Raw genomic sequence first — 18,218 nt, forward strand, 5'->3', positions numbered from 1 at the left:
GAAGAACCATTTTTAAGAGTCTACAGGAGGGGGCACCAGGATACGCAATGAAAAGTTGACAGGCAAGTTTTTTTTTTTTTTACTGAAAGGCTAGCCAACTATCTAGTAAACACTTCGGACACGAGGTTGGTGTCTCTTTTTTGAACAAAATTAAACGGATATATCTTGTAATTGAACAAAATAGTAAGGTGTCCAATAACTGCCTATAATACGGAAGGTAATTCTTTGCTAAACCGCTTATCAAAAAGCTGATGCAGTAGTAGTATTTCCACTGAAATGTCAAACATACTAATTACTAACCCGTTAGCTAACATTTTTACGACACCAATAATCACTAAATATTGATAGCTCGATCACGGGATAACACTGATGAAGGTAATATATTTCTTAAACGCTGTTGAATACACCGATAATAAGGGGTGCTACGCTAGCAGGTTAGGATAACTAATGTAGAATGTTAGGATAACTAATGTAGCAGGTTAGTATAACTAAATGTAGCAGGTTAGTATTACTAAATGTAGCAGGTTAGTATTACTAAATGTAGCAGGTTAGGATAACTAATGTAGCAGGTTAGGATAACTAATGTAGCAGGTTAGTATTACTAATGTAGCAGGTTAGGATAACTAAATGTAGCAGGTTAGAACTAACATAGCAGGTTAGTATCACTAAAGTAGCAGGTTAGAACTAACGTAGCAGGTTAGTATAACTAAAGTAGCAGGTTAGTATAACTAAAGTAGCAGGTTAGTATAACTAAATGTAGCAGGTTAGTATAACTAAATGTAGCAGGTTAGTAAAACTAAATGTAGCAGGTTAGTAAAACTAATGTAGCAGGTTAGTAAAACTAAATGTAGCAGGTTAGTAAAACTAATGTAGCAGGTTAGTAAAACTAAATGTAGCACGTTAGTAAAACTAAATGTAGCAGGTTAGTATAACTAATGTAGCAGGTTAGTATAACTAAATATAGCAGGTTAGTATAACTAATGTAGCAAGTTAGGAGAACTAAATGTAGCAGGTTAGTATAACTAATGTAGCAGGTTAGTAGAACTAATGTAGCAGGTTAGTAGAACTAATGTAGCAGGTTAGTAGAACTAATGTAGCAGGTTAGTATAACTAATGTAGCAGGTTAGTATAACTAAATGTAGCAGGTTAGTATAACTAATGTAGCAGGTTAGTATAACTAATGTAGCAGGTTAGTAGAACTAATGTAGCAGGTTAGGAGAACTAATGTAGCAGGTTAGTATAACTAATGTAGCAGGTTAGTAGAACTAATGTAGCAGGTTAGGAGAACTAATGTAGCAGGTTAGTATAACTAATGTAGCAGGTTAGTATAACTAATGTAGCAGGTTAGTAGAACTAATGTAGCAGTTAGTATAACTAATGTAGCAGGTTAGTATAACTAATGTAGCAGGTTAGTATAACTAATGTAGCAGGTTAGAATAACTAATGTAGCAGGTTAGTATTACTAATGTAGCAGGTTAGTATTACTAATGTAGCAGGTTAGTATAACTAATGTAGCAGGTTAGTATAACTAATGTAGCAGGTTAGTATAACTAATGTAGCAGGTTAGTATTACTAATGTAGCAGGTTAGTATAACTAATGTAGCAGGTTAGTATAACTAATGTAGCAGGTTAGGAGAACTAAATGTAGCAGGTTAGGAGAAATAGGTTAAGGTTAGGAAAGGGGTTAATGTTAGCTGAAATGTTCTCCTAACCTGCTTCGAAAATTCACTTCGGGCTCCCGAGTGGCGCAGCGGTCTAAGGCACTGCATCTCAGTGCTAGAGGCATCACTGCAGACACCCTGGTTCGAATCCAGGCTATATCACAACCGGCTGTGATTGGGTGTCCCATAGGGCGGTGCACAATTGGCCCAGCGTCGTCTGGGTTTGGCCGGTGTAGGCAGTCATTGTAAATAAGAATTTGGTCTTAACTGACTTGCCTTGATAAATTAGAAAATATACTCCATCTAGTCACAACCAGCATTCAGACATGCAACAAATTCCCTAGTTAATTTGGTTGGCATCCTAAGTATGGTGGCTAATAACGCACACTCTAAATCAGTAATGCCTTTCAAGGCCACATGGAGTGCTATTGTATACATTTTAAACAGAGTCACGACAAGCATTCAGCATACCTATCATTCAGACATGGCACATTCTTGACATACAAATCTGGGGAGAATGACTGCTCCCTCTCATTGAAGCCACAGAGGTTCAAGGCCCACCGCAGTACTGCAGGCATTTTTAGCAGGTACATTATAGATATTTTTTAAGACAATCATGGTCCCAATAATTGCTTTTAATACACCACATGCATGTCCTTGAACCGATTATTTTAAAATCGCACACAGAAATTGTAAAAAAAAGAGGAAGAGGCGAAGCGAGAGAGATAACTGGGCCCAAAATCTGCTCTTCACCAGCAGGTGGCAGTTATTTTATTTTATTTGCTCACCAAGCACGTTTTTGTATGGAGGTCAATGAGAGAGTGTAGAATTTGGAAACGAAAAATGTAATGACTAATTTGCTACCTGTGGCTTATTTAATTCAATATACGTTTTTTTAATGATTATGTTGTTCCGAGTGTACTGATATAAGTAGGATATGTGACATCCTGGCAACTTTGAGAAAAAACACTTTATATTGGAGTTGTGCCTGGTCGTCACTAGTTACCACAAACACAAAGTCATAAACCCTTCCTATTTCTACAATTTATCTTCTTCAAATTTGATTTTAAACCTAACCATATGCCTAACCCTAACCTTTAATTAAGACCAAATTCAAATTTTGGGGTTCATGAATTTTTACGATACAGTATTGCCACATTTGACTTTGTGGCTGTGGTAACTAGTGGAAACCGTTGTGCTTGGTGGTCACACACGTATCTTCCCTCTCATTAGATAGAATGGTCCCACCTGATCTCACTTCCTCCCGACTGCCTTCCAATTTTTAAGACATTTATTTTCATTGTTAGAGTGGAGTTTCTTGTCAATATAATGGATAATCTGTGGTTATAAGGAAGATACATTTCGGTTGAAGGCATTCAGTTGTGCAACTGACTAGGTATCCCCTTTCCCTTCTCTTTTGCGATTTCTGTATGCCACATCTTCAATTTAAGCCTAGAAGAGGATGTGTGTCCTCGGGCCTGGAAGGAGGCAAAGGTCATTAAGCTGACCGCTGCCGAAGAATAGCAAAGCACCCTTTAATGGTTCAGACAGCCAACCAATCAGCCCGTTACCCGTGTGTTTGATAAAAATAGAATGTTATTTTAAAGAAAACTCATTAACAACAGACTTCCAGCATGATTATAGGGAAGGGCACTCAACATGCTCAGCACTGACACAAATGACTGATGATTGGCTAAAATAAATGGATAATAAGAAGATTGTGGGAGCTGTTTTTTTTTAGATATCATTGATCATGACCTATTGGTGAAAAAACGTAGGTGTTAAGGATTTACATCCTCTGCCTTTTCATGTATTGAGAGTTACCTATATAATAGAACACAGAGTTACCTATATAATAGAACACAGAGTTACCTATATAATAGAACACAGAGTTACCTATATAATAGAACACAGCGTTACCTATATAATAGAACACAGCGTTACCTATATAATAGAACACAGAGTTACCTATATAATAGAACACAGAGTTACCTATATAATAGAACACAGAGTTACCTATATAATAGAACACAGAGTTACCTATATAATAGAACACAGAGTTACCTATATAATAGAACACAGAGTTACCTATATAATAGAACACAGAGTTACCTATATAATAGAACACAGAGTTACCTATATAATAGAACACAGAGTTACCTATATAATAGAACACAGAGTTACCTATATAATAGAACACAGAGTTACCTATATAATAGAACACAGAGTTACCTCTATAATAGAACAGAGTTACCTCTATAATAGAACACAGAGTTACCTATATAATAGAACACAGAGTTACCTATATAATAGAACACAGAGTTACCTATATAATAGAACACAGAGTTAGCTATATAATAGAACACAGAGTTACCTATATAATAGAACACAGAGTTACCTATATAATAGAACACAGAGTTACCTATATAATAGAACACAGAGTTAGCTATATAATAGAACACAGAGTTACCTATATAATAGAACACAGAGTTACCTATATAATAGAACACAGAGTTACCTCTATAATAGAACAGAGTTACCTCTATAATAGAACACAGAGTTACCTATATAATAGAACACAGAGTTACCTATATAATAGAACACAGAGTTACCTATATAATAGAACACAGAGTTAGCTATATAATAGAACACAGAGTTACCTCTATAATAGAACACAGAGTTACCTCTATAATAGAACACAGAGTTACCTATATAATAGAACACAGAGTTACCTATATAATAGAACACAGCGTTACCTATATAATAGAACACAGAGTTACCTATATAATAGAACACAGAGTTACCTATATAATAGAACACAGAGTTACCTATATAATAGAACACAGCGTTACCTATATAATAGAACACAGCGTTACCTATATAATAGAACACAGAGTTACCTATATAATAGAACACAGAGTTACCTATATAATAGAACACAGAGTTACCTATATAATAGAACACAGAGTTACCTATATAATAGAACACAGAGTTACCTATATAATAGAACACAGAGTTACCTATATAATAGAACACAGAGTTACCTATATAATAGAACACAGAGTTACCTATATAATAGAACACAGAGTTACCTATATAATAGAACACAGTGTTACCTATATAATAGAACACAGAGTTAGCTATATAATAGAACACAGAGTTAGCTATATAATAGAACACAGCGTTACCTATATAATAGAACACAGAGTTACCTATATAATAGAACACAGAGTTACCTATATAATAGAACACAGAGTTACCTATATAATAGAACACAGAGTTACCTATATAATAGAACACAGAGTTACCTCTATAATAGAACACAGAGTTACCTCTATAATAGAACACAGAGTTACCTATATAATAGAACACAGAGGGTTTTCCATAATGAGAGCCTCTGCTACAACCACAAACTAATTTGGTTGAGTGTGGTGTACTGCAGGACAGCTGGCTTGGGCCCACTGACCTTGAATAAAGCTTGTGTGTCTATGCACGCTGACGACTCAACAGTATAGACGTCAACTATGACAGTAAAATAAATAACTGACACTCAACATAGAGCTCCAGTCAGTTTTAGAATGGATAACTAGCAATAGGCTGGTGCTAAAAAAAAAAAAAAAATACAAGCATTGTTTTTGTGACAAATCACTCGCTCAACCCTAAACCTCATCTGGATCTATACTGAATAATGTGGCTATTGAGCAAGTTGAGGAGACTATACTGCTGGGTGTAACCCTAGATAGCATCATGGTCAAAACATAGAGACTCAATGGTTGCTAAAATGGGAGAAGGTCTGTCCATGATAAGGCGTTGCTCTGCTTTCTTGACATCTAAATCAACCAGGCAGGTTCTACAGCCCCTAGTTTTGTCGCACTTAGACTACTGCCCAGCTGTGTGGTCAGGTGCGGCAAAGGAGGACATAGGTAAATTGCAGTTGGTCCAGAAGAGAGCGGTACATATTTCACTTAGATGTACACGGAGAGTGAATGTCAGGGGTACTTATGTCAATCTCTCCTGGCTCAAAGTTGAGTAGATATATATACTGCAGAGATAGCCTGCAGAGTTCTGTCTTACTATCCAGGTCTGTGCCCAAACAATTTGAGCTTCTACTTTTAAAAATCCACCTTTCCAGAAACAATTCTCTCACCGTTGCCGCTTGCTATAGACCACCTTCTGCCCCCAGCTATGCCCTAGATGGGGGGCAATCAATTCACATATGGTGTATATGTGGTGTCTTTGCTCGTGCTGTTAGGTGACCTAAACTGGGACATGCTTAACACCCCGGCCATCCTACAATCTAAGCGTGATGCCCTCAATCTCAAACAAATTATCAAGGAACCTACCAGGCACAAACCTAAATCCGTAACCATAGGCACCCTCATAGATATCATCCTAACCAACCTGCCCTCCAAATACACCTCTGCTGTCTTCAACCAGGATCTCAGCGATCACTGCCTCATTGCCTGCATCTGTAATGGGTCTGTGGTCAAACGACCACCCTTCATCACTGTCAAACGCTCCAGAAAACACTTCAGCGAGCAGGCCTTTCTAATCGCCCTGGCCCGGGTATCCTGGAAGGATAATGACCTCATTCCGTCAGTAGAGGATGCCTGGTTATTCTTTAAAAGTACTTTCCTCACCATCTTAAATAAGCATGCCCCATTCAAAAAAATTAGAACCAGGAAGAGATATAGCCCTTGGTTCACCCCAGACCTGACTGCCCTTGACCAGCACAAAAACATCCTGTGGCGTACTGCATTAGCATCGAATAGCCCCCGCGATATGCAACTTTTCAGGGAAGTTAGGAACCAATATACACAGGCAGTTAGGAAAGCAAAGACTAGCTTTTTCAAACAGAAATTTGCATCCTGTAGCACAAACTCCAACAAGTTCTGGGACACTGTAAAGTCCATGGAAAATAAGAGCACCTCCTCCCAGCTGTCCACTGCACTGAGGCTAGGAAACACTGTCACCACCGATAAATCCATGATAATTGAGAATTTCAAAAAGCATTTTTCTACGGCTGGCCATGCTTTCCACCTGGTTACCCCTACCCCGGTCAACAGCCCTGCACCCCCCACAGCATCTTGCCCAAGCCTCCCCCATTTCTCCTTCACCCAAATCCAGATAGCTGATGTTCTGAAAGAGCGGCAAAATCTGGACCCATACAAATCAGCAGGGCTAGACATTCTGGACCCTCTCTTTCTAAAATTATCCGCAAAAATTATTGCAACCCCTATTACTAGCCTGTTCAACCTCTCTTTCGTATCGTCTGAGATTCCCAAAGATTGGAAAGCTGCCGCGGTCATCACCCTCTTCAAAGGGGGGAACACTCTTGACCCAAACTGCTACAGACCTATATCTATCCTACCCTTCTAAGGTCTTCGAAAGCCAAGTTAACAAACAGATCACGACCATTTTGAATCCCACCATACCTTCTCCGCTATGCAATCTGGTTTCCGAGCTGGTCATGGGTGCACATTAGCCACGCTCAAGGTCCTAAACGATATCATAACCGCCATCGATAAGAGACAATACTGTGCAGCTGTATTCATCGACCTGGCCAAGGCTTTCGACTCTGTCAATCACCACATTCTTATCGGCAGACTCAACAGCCTTGGTTTCTCAAATAACTGCCTCGCCTGGTTCACCAACTACTTCTCAGACAGAGTTCAGTGTGTCAAATCGGGGGCCTGCTGTCCGGACCTCTGGCAGGCTCTATGGGGGTGCCACAGGGTTCAATTCTCGGGCCGACTCTTTTCTCTGTATACATCAATGATGTCGCTCTTGCTGCTGGTGATTCTCTGATCCACCTCAACGCAGACGTCACCATTTTGTATACTTCTGGCCCTTCTTTGGACACTGTGTTAACTAACCTCCAGACGAGCTTCAATGCCATACAACTCTCCTTCCGTGGCCTCCAACTGCTCTTAAATGCAAGTAAAACTAAATGCATGCTCTTCAACCGATCGCTGCCCACACCTGCCCGCCCGTCCAGCATCACTACTCTGGACGGTTCTGACTTAGAAAATGTGGACAACTACAAATACCTAGGTGTCTGGCTAGACTGTAAACTCTCCTTCCAGACTCACATTAAGCATCTCCAATCCAAAATTAAATCTAGAATCGGCTTCCTATTTCGCAACAAAGCATCCTTCACTCATGCTGCCAAACATACCTTTGTAAAACTGACTATCCTACCGATCCTTGACTTCGGCGATGTCATTTACAAAATAGCTTCCAACACTCTACTCAGCAAATTGGATGCAGTCTATCACAGTGCCATCCGTTTTGTCACCAAAGCCGCATATACTACCCACCACTGCAACCTGTTTGCTCTCGTTGGCTGGCCCTCGCTTCATATTCGTCGCCAAAACCACTGGCTCCAGGTCATCTATAAGTCTTTGCTAGGTAAAGCCCCGCCTTATTTCAGCTCACTGGTCACCATAGCAGCACCCAACCGTAGCACGCACTCCAGCAGGTATATCTCACTGGTCACCCCGAAAGCCAATTCGGCCGCCTTTCCTTCCTTTGGCCGCCTTTCCTTCCAGTTCTCTGCTGCCAATGACTGGAATGAACTGCAAAAATCACTGAAGCTGGAGACTCATATCTCCCTCACTAACTTTAAGCATCAGCTGTTAGAGTAGCTCACATAGCCCATCTGTAAATAGCCCATCCAACTACTTCATCCCCCATACTGTTATTTATTTTGCTCCTTTGCACCCCAGTATCTTTACTTGCACACTCATCTTCTGCACATCTATCACTCCAGTGTTTAATTGCTATATTGTAATTAATTTGCCACTATGGCCTATTTATTACCTTACCTCCCTTATCCTACCTCATTTGCACACACGGTATATAGACTTTCTCTATTGTATTATTGACTGTATGTTTGTTTATTCCATGTGTAACTCTGTGTTGTTGTTTGTGTCGCACTGCTTTGCTTTATCTTGACCAGGTCGCAGTTGTAAATGAGAACTTGTTCTCAACTAGCCTACCTGGTTAAATAAAGGTGAAAAAAAATAATAATATTAACTGGACTTTGTGTGAGGTGTTAATGGTACCAAACTGTCTGTACAAGCAGTAGCCTCACAGTTCGGACACTCATCGGTATCCCACAATGACATGCAGCCAGAGGTCTCTTCACAGTCCCCAGGTACTGAACAGAGGCTGGGAGACAGTATTAAATAGAGAGATGAGTACAGCGCCTTCAGAAAGTATTCACACCCCTTGACTTTTTCCACATTTTGTTGTGTTACACAGTGGGATTGAAATGGATTAGATTGTCTTTTTTTTTGTTAACGATTTACACAAAAGATGGATGTCAACGTGGAAGAAGAATTCTGAAATTTGTAAAAAATAAAAATAGATAATGAAAAGATGGTTTTCCTCTAGGATTTTGCATGTGCTTAGCTCCATTACGTTTCTTTTTCATCCTAAAAAAACTCCCCAGTCTTTAATGATTACACACATACACCTAACATGATACAGCCACCACTATACTTGAAAATAGGGAGAGTGGTACTCAGTAATGTGTTATATTGTATTTCCACCAAACATAACACTGTATATAGGACAAAAAGTGAATTGCTTTTCAGTATTACTTTAGTGCCTTGTTGCAAACAGGATGCATGTTTTGGAATATTTTTTATTCTGTACAGGCTTCCTTCTTTCCCCTCTGTCAATTAGGTTAGTATTGTGGAGTAACTACAATATTGTTGATCTATCCTCAGTTTTCTCCTATCACAACCATTAGTCACCATTGGCCTCATTGTGAAATCCCTGAGTGGTTTCCTTACTCTCCAGCAACTGAGTTAGGAAGGCCGCCTCTATCTTTGTAGTGACTGGGTGCATTGATACACCATTCAAAGTGTAATTAATAACTTCACCATGCCTAAAAGGGAAATTCATTGTCTGTTTTTTTTTACTCATCTACCAATAGGTGCCCTTCTTTGCGAGGCATTGGAAAACCTCCCTGGTCTTTGTGGTTGAATCTGTGTTTAAAATGCACTGCTCGACTGAGGGACCTTACAGATAATTGTATATATGGGGTACAAATAGAGTTGAAAAAAGGCAGAAACAGTCCGGTAATAACCGCTTATAACAGTGAACCTTTTTGGTGGGATACACATATTCTAGGTCTTGTGGCATATTTTGGTTAAACTATCCTCAATTCAATGGAATTGTAACCCTCTGCATGCACAGTGCATTCTTTCATCACATGTACAGCTGATTCTCAAGATCTTGCACACTAAGGAGATGCTATTGAGCCCACACTACTACACTGTCTGAGCCAAGGACTATATGCTTTCTGGTACGTTTTTATTACAATACCGGGTGGGGTGAATATATTTGATATGACATACACAATGTTTTGTTAACTAGTAAACAGTAGCCTACAGCAAAGTGTGTTTAAATAATTTCTAGCTTGTTAACAATTTCTGCTAGTTAGTTTTTGCTACCATGTGGGTTTTAGCTTGCTTGAGCCTGCTAACTGAGGAGTGTTAATTCACCTGTTTCCATACATGTTTAATTTTAAAACATTTCTTTTACAAAGGAGTTGTTTAATCTAACTGCTTAATTATTTATCTGTACATGGAATTGTATTTGGGTTTTTTACTCATTTTTTTCTAATCTTTACATGAAAATGCCACAGGCACTATCTGATGTGTGGAGACATTTCACTGCAGCTAATGTAGAAGGAAAAGTTGTGTACATTTGCAAATACTGTGCCAAATCATGTGCATAAAGTTCCCTCAGTGCTCACAATAAGCAACCTCTGACAAAAGTCCCTCTACTTCTTTTCGAGGTGAAAATGATGAATCAGACACCTTATCGATAGCAAGCTCAAGTTTTTTTCTCAATGGAGGAACGTAGTCAGAGAAATGCTGATGAATGTCTTGCTCGAGCTGTGTATGCAACTGGTTCACCTCTGAATGCAATGTGTATTGGAAGAGATTTCTGAATGTTCTGAAATACATCAAAAAGCGTGAAGACTTCTGCCTGAAGCCCATACACGCCACAGCGTACATGTTGGACCCCAAATATGCTGGCAAGAGCATTGTGTATGGTGCAGAGATCAACAAGGCCTATGGTGTCATCACTACCGTGTCTCGCCACCTTGGCCTGGATGAGGGCAAGGTTCTTGGCAGTCTGGCGAAGTACACTTCCAAGCAAGGGCTTTGGGATGGAGATGCAATATGGCAGTTGTGCCAACATATCACATCAGCCATCTGGTGGAAGGGACTTTGTGGACCTGAGGCTCTTTCGCCTGTTGCCTCCATCATCCTCCAAATCCCACCAACATCAGCCGCCTCAGAGTGCAACTGGTCCTTGTTTGGGAACACCCACACCAAAGCACGCAACAGGCTGACCAATACATGGGCTGAAAAATTGGTGGCCATCCGGGCAAATTTGAGGCTTTTTGAGCCTGACAACGAGCCATCCTCAACAAGGTTGGAAAGTGACAGAGAAGATGAGGCCTCAGAGTCTGATGTTCAAGAGGTGGACATAGAGGAGGTCCAGGGAAAAGACATGGAAGCCTGAGAGGAAGACAACCAAAGCTTTAGTTTCTAGACTATCATTTTACAGATGTATGTTGAAAACGTTTTTGGGAGATGCGATAAATCATTGGGGATCATTCAATATTCCCTTCCTTTTGTTGTTCAGTGAAATCATCCCATGTGAAGAGTCAACTCAACTTAATTAAAGTTACATTTGTAACTAAATAGTTTTTTAAAATTTCTATTGGAAGGATTTAATCATTTGGAATTATGTCTACTTATGATAAGGTAAAAAGGTTTATGTTTCTGTCTCCATATGATATGGTAAATATATCCAATGCAAAAAAACCTACATTTAAATGGTATTAATATTAATTTGCATATATTTCCGTTAATTCCCATATATTCCCGTTAATTCCCATATTTTCCTGTTAATTCCCATATATTCCCGTTAATTCCCATATATTACCGTTAATTCCCACTGTCACGTTCCTGACCTATTTATGTTAGTTTTTGTGTGTTAGTTGGTCAGGACGTGAGGTTGGGTGGGCATTCTATGTTATCTGTTTCTATGTTGGTTTCGGTTTGCCTGGTATGGCTCTTGATTAGAGGCAGGTGGTTTGCGTTTGCCTCTAATTAAGAGTCATATTTAGGTAGGGCATTCTCACTGTTTGTTTGTGGGTGATTGTCTCCTGTGTCCGTATGTTATGTTCGTACCACATAGGACTGTAGCGTTTGTTTGTTTTGTTTTCGTTTCGATGTCGTCTGTTACCTGTACGTAAGTTTATGTTTAGTTATGTAAGTTTATGTTCAGGTCTCGTCAACGTCGTTTTGTTATTTTGTAGTTTGGAAAGTGTTTTGTTTCGTTTCGTGTGCCATCGTAATTTATAATAAAGATGGCTTATTTCCCTGAGCCTGCGTTTTGGTCTGAAGATCCTTCTCTCCTCACCTCTTCCGAGGATGAGGAGCGCGTCACCCGTTACACCCACGGAAAGTTTCCACCTCTGAATATTCCCCAAAATGTGCAACCCTAGGTACAGAGATGAGATAGTCATTCAAAAATCATGTTAAAATGCTATTATTGTCAATGCAACTTATTATGTGACTTTTTTAAGAACATTTTTACACCTGAACTAATTTAGGCTTGCCATAACATAATTATTGACTCGAGACATTTCAGCTTTAAAATTTTCCAATAATCTGTAACATTTTTGAAAAACATATTTGCACTTTGACATTTTGAGGCCAGTGACAAAAAAAATCTATATTTATTAAAATGTTAAATTCAGGCTGTAACACAGCAAAATGTGGAAAGGTCAACAGGTGTGAATACTTTTTGAAGATACTGTACATGGAACTCTCTGTCACCCCAGGTAACTCAAGTTAGCAATAAAAACAGATTTAAAAAATCCCCGATAAAATAGCACCTTCACTGTGAAGGACAAACATTTTTATATATTTTGTATTATATTACGCATTGCATAGTGTTATGTATTGCATTACGTAGTGTTATGTATACTATGTATTTTATGCATTTTGTTTTGTTTCATGTTTGGACCCCAGGAAGAGTAATTGGGGATCCTCATAAAATCAGAATTGGACTGCCTGTCTAAACGCAGCCAATGAGACACCATCTTAAACCGACTTCATTTGGTTTCAATGCGCTATTGAGTCTTCCCATAGGAATGCATTGTGTCATGTGATCGATGGCTTTGTCCATTCATGTATACAGTCATTGATACAAATTCACTACTTTTTTGTTGTAGAAAATATCCCACTAATGTGTAAGTAGGAACTCTTTCTGCTCCAATTCCCCTCCCAGCTCTCAGTTGCCCAATCCAGGGTTTTTCAAAACCTCTCCTCTGGGATCCCTAGCCGTTCCATGCATTTGAACAATTCCACCTTATTTAACTCGTCAACTAATTATCAAGCCCTTGAATAGGTGAATCAGGTGAGCTAGTTCAAGGCTAGATCAAAATTGTGAAATGTGTGGGGGTCCCTGAGGAGAGGTATGAAAACCACTGCCTTTAATCAAGCCCTCCTAGAGAGGAACAAAGGAAAGCAGAGGTAGGTAGTCAACTAGGCCCACTCAAGACCTAGGCCATTCAAATCTGGCCACTAATTTCCTACTGCAATCACTTCATCCATGGAATTAGGTTAAATCGCAGTAGCTAATGCCCATTTGAATGTAACAAAATGCAGTGGACCCTCATAAAACCAGCATCCAAATCCAACTGATTCATCAGTTGGAAAAACCAGACTACACTTTTGGTGATCTTCATTCAAATGAATCATTGGGATTTTTCTCTTCTTTTCTCATATGTCAGATGACTTCAGACCAAGGTCACTAGGTGTTTACCGATAATGAATGGCATATCTCCAGTGATTATGCTGGTTTGTTTATGACGGAAACATGAGAGAAGTATACAGTAGCTGCCTACTCAGCGCTAGATGAGCTAGCTTATCATTTTGACCTACTTTATGAATGGGATGGAGACAGTCCTCTAAATAGCAAATAACTAGCCAAATTGCTTCATGTACATTAGCCTGTGTCTGAAGTATTATAAATACGTTTATCTCAAACAACCCAATAGCCAAGGACAGTTCGGAGGTGGATGTACTGTATGTATGTACAATGCTTCTGAAACAAGTAGTACTTTTTGTGTTGTTGTACTGAAATGAATTTTCACAAGAGGAATCCTCATAGGAGATGTGATGGATGAAGACAAAGGGCTACAGATATCATATGGTGCGTCTTTGCGCTGCCTCTTCAGTCTGCACGTAGCATGTAGCCAAGGAGGGCTGCCTGAATGCTTGCTGCCTCCTCATTAAAATGGATGACAGATCAGTCTGCACACTGCACTGCAGCCCCGGTCACATCCATTTCACCTATTAACATCTGCACTCCCCAGTCTCCCTCCCTGTTAAACCACCAGTGAAATGGCCTCCTCTCCTCCGCTGCAGACAATGAGATAACCAGGCAGTAGTGAACAGAACAAGAAAAGTAGAGAACGAGAGAGAACGAGAGAGACAGAAACAGATTTGGAGATTGGAGAAAAGGGGCAAGAGGGAAAGGGAATGGCTGCTGCCGAGGTGAGGTGAGAAAAAGCTGCATCAGAAAAAAAGGAAAAATGGCTGCTGCCGAGCTGAGGAAAAGCTGCAGCAGAGGAAAGGAAAATGGTTGTTGCCGAGGTGAGGAAAAGCTGCAGCAGAGGAAAGAGAATCGCAGGGCCTAGTGCAGAATACGGCCAATAAAAGCAAAGCTGTCTGACATAGAAAAAATAATATTTAATGCAGAGAGATGAAGAATACTGTACTGTATACATATTGCCGCCCAGTTATATTAACCCCAGTTTCATGTATATGCTGTTCTCACCACCAACCCTTTCAAGTGCACATACAGTACATCTACCTACAGAGTAACTCACATTAGGAAACACAGCAGTAGAAAGAAACATGAAACAGTCCTCACCCTGTGATCTGTAGCCAGCCTGTCCCCAGCCAGCCACTACTGTAGTCACAAAACCACCTTCCTTCCTTCCTGCTACCACACAGTCAGTCAGGCACAACAACCACCCCCCTTTTCCTGCAGAAAAAAAATCAATTTCCCAAAGCAGGCAGGGCCCAACAAGAGGCAGAGAGATGGAGGTGGTGTGATCCCGATCAGTCATCCATTTCCTCCTGTCCTGCAACATCACCAGCTGACTGACAATGACCCTGTGCTGTGAGACAGGCCTCCAGAGTTGCAGTCTCATCCCATCACCCCTACCTGAGCACTGCTCTCTCTGCCTCTGCCTTCAGCGAGGTGGCCAGCCCTGCTTGCCCCACAGCTTACACCCTGTATCCCACAGCCTAAACCCCACAGCCCGAACACTAAACCCAGTGTACTGTACCACCACCATACTGTTGGGGATCGATAGTGCCTTTCTGCAGCCTCCTCTGCTAGGCTACAGCCTCCTAGTTTGGCTGCCATTATTAAGCAGCCAGGGAAGCTATCTCTCCCCCTGTAGCACAGAGCCGGCATTGTTCCTCAGCCCTCTGTCTGCTGGCTCAAACCTGTTTCAGCCGGTTCCGGTCACCACACATAAAGCCTGCTCTGCTGCAGTACAGCTACACACACACAGACAGGCAGACAGAGACACAGCTAGCGCCCACTTCTCAGGCTGATCACAGAGCACTGATACTGCACCATTTTGACCTGAAATACAGCATCTGGATGTGGTTAAAAGATAACAGACGATTAAAAAGGCAATAGTTCTCTGGGCTCAAAACACAAAAGGTTTGAAGAGATCCTTGTCCAAAACAAATCTGGAATCCAGGTCATTACCCCAGCAACAAAAAAACAGCTAGGCCTCGAGAGTACAAACCATAACATCCTCCTCTGGGTTGTGCAATGGGACAAAATACACACGCAGTTAGAAATCTAACTCTGTTACAGATACAAAACGAGAAGGCAGGAAAAAGGACACAGCTCAAAAGCAGACAATAATACAGCCCGAATCCAGATGGCTTATTATGTGAGTCATGACAGTTACGATTCCTGGTCTGGGATGAGGACGTGCCACAACGCTGGGTGAAAATGGAGAGGGAGGAGGATGAAGCAGCCATGACGGAGTAGTAGTAGTGGTAAAACCTTGGTCTATACGTGGCCTGCTTGTCTGCATGAGCCCCAGTGTTTTAGTACAGCCCTCTGCTGAGCTGGTGAGGGTCTCTCCCCCTCTATCCTCACTATTCCATGCCCATGGTTCCCTAATCTCTGTCCTAGAGAGGCTGATCTTTGTCATAATAATCCCTGCAGCCTCAGGCAACTGAGCATCCCATCCGTCCGTCTGTGATAAATGACAAGGAAAACAAAGGGCCATCATGATGGCACACACCCTATCCCTGTCACAGGCACAATACATGCAGAAACACATGATATATACATATATATATATGTATCTGATATAGATATAGATATATATTTAAAAAAAAAATATATATATATATATATACACACACACACAAATAGTAGGGGAAGAAAAGGAGATTGTGCCATACCCTCGTGATCCCCTGACTCTGATTTTCCACTAAGAGGGGAGAAATCTTCCTGTTGAGGCCTGCTTCATACACACAAAGTCAATCCAGACTAGCAGCCCCCATCCTGCCAGGCAGCCCCCTATAAACAGTGCTGTGCCTCTGCTCTGTGGTTGCAGTAGGTCAGCCAGTCCAGGCTGCTCCCTCCAGACGAAGCCGAGCGCTGCATGGAAAAAGGGGGCAGTGTTCGACAGGCGAATCAGGCCTTTTGTCTATGCATGTATGTGCAGGGTAAGGGGGTGAGGGGACTCTCCAGGCTCTCTCGGCTACGGCAGGGAGCAGCAGCTGGTGCAGGAAGGAGAGGAGAGGGGGAAAGGAAAATATAGAAATATGAGAAGAGGGCACAAAAAATGGATACCAAGAAATCTCCTAAGTCTCTCTTGACCAATGACAAATATAGGCTAAATATTGACTTGAAGAAAATAGGGCCTAGTCTGGTCTGTGCAGTCTGCATATTGTAGAGATATTGTCATCAATTGATAATGGTAGGCTACTTACTCAAATAATCTAACAAAGGCCCACTTTGTACATGGTACTGCATATCGCAATGATTTAAAACCATGTTCTTTCTAAGTAATTACAAAGATAAATAGCAGACTATAGGCTAACTACTTTCAAAAGAAAGCACATTATTGTTTATGTTATATAACAGATCCTCACAAGGCCCGGGCCTGTACCTATAAAGTCATCAACCCAAACCCCAGATTCAGACAATTCATCAACCAACACGTGAACAATAGATTATTACCTACCTGGGTAGTGGGTATGGTGACAGATTAGCACATAGCTGTCTCTCTGCAGAATGTTTTTATATGACAGCAGCTCACTCTCAGACAATGAAGTCATGGGCAGCCCTTCTGTAATAGGTTCAGCACCTTTCCATCAGCAACACATCAAACTGCAAAGGCATCAGACTGCATTTTATCTAAGAGGGGGATATAACTGCCCTGCTCCAGACTGTTGTTTCCAGATGTTGAACATGTATGTTCATAATGAAGAAAGGCCTATAAAATACCCCCCCTGCTCACTGCTCTCCGGTGAAGTCTATTCTTTTCTGAGCTGAGCAGAGCAGAGGTTGCTGCTCAGTGCTGCCCACCCCCAAGATTGCCATTGTCACGTGATGAGAAATATTGCCTTGACGCTTGATCATAACGATATCTCAAGTCAGCAGATCAGCCATATCTTACCTATTATAATATAGACAAATCAATATTGGAGCGTTACGTATGTAAGGTCGTACGTATCAGACGTTTATTTTATGGATACTTTGTTTCGACAAGATGTGATGACGTTGAAATCAGAACACAGTTTTCTCACACCCAGAATGCATTTCGCGGTCGTTCAAATGTGTAGAAATAAATAACGCTTTCTTCGGAGAAATATTCATCGTCTTGTCGGAGGTGTCATCACCGATACATTTCACGGAGCATTCGTCACGAGTTTTTTTTTTATCGGATATATTTAGTTTAGTTTCTTCTTAGAGCTGCACTTATCATCAACTAAATCCATGCAAAGAAATCATCTCGTCATCACATCAGTGTAACTAGTTAGCTCAATGTCATACTAAACTTACCCGCAGCCTCCGTGATTAAAACGGTCATGAATTATTAGGAATGCTGGCTTTGTGTAACTACAGTAGGAACGTAACGTTAAATAGTCGAAAGTATTTTGTTTAAGTCTTTGGCTAAATTTATTTTTGTATAGAGCCGTAGACTTGAGTGACAGTTGATGATGGCTGTCAGTCATTCATGTCATGTTTCAGAACGTTCAGAATGTATATCAACTCAGCACTCCATCATCACCGTTACAATTGTTCATATTTTCAGCTTGGCAATTATTTTTTAGCATTAGCTTGTTTTCAGAGTTATGCAGCAGCATAATAATGCATCATTTAATTCAATAGGTCAAGAATTTTTTTTTACATCCTTTGTGCTGCACCTGATAGATCTTGATAGATCAATTAATCAATCACATG

The 18,218-nt window shown here is 40.6% G+C and overlaps 1 protein-coding gene across 2 annotated transcripts in view; it reads right to left on the bottom strand.

Annotated features, from left to right (window-relative positions):
• Nucleotides 1-17,460, bottom strand: part of znf532 (zinc finger protein 532) — a 37,917-nt gene extending 20,457 nt beyond the window's left edge. The window contains exons 1-3 of one of the 2 annotated variants that reach the window (XM_055864239.1): nt 16,996-17,460; nt 16,208-16,528; nt 14,640-15,996 (exon numbers count right to left, since the gene is read on the bottom strand). The gene's annotated coding sequence lies outside the window, so the exon portion shown is untranslated. The remainder of the gene's footprint in view (nt 1-14,639; nt 15,997-16,207; nt 16,529-16,995) is intronic. The other variant, XM_055864231.1, reaches the window with a different exon arrangement.
• Between the last annotated feature and the right edge of the window lie 758 nt (nt 17,461-18,218).

Source organism: Salvelinus fontinalis, chromosome 2 (genome assembly GCF_029448725.1).
Source record: "Salvelinus fontinalis isolate EN_2023a chromosome 2, ASM2944872v1, whole genome shotgun sequence".
Classification (NCBI taxonomy): domain Eukaryota; kingdom Metazoa; phylum Chordata; class Actinopteri; order Salmoniformes; family Salmonidae; genus Salvelinus; species Salvelinus fontinalis.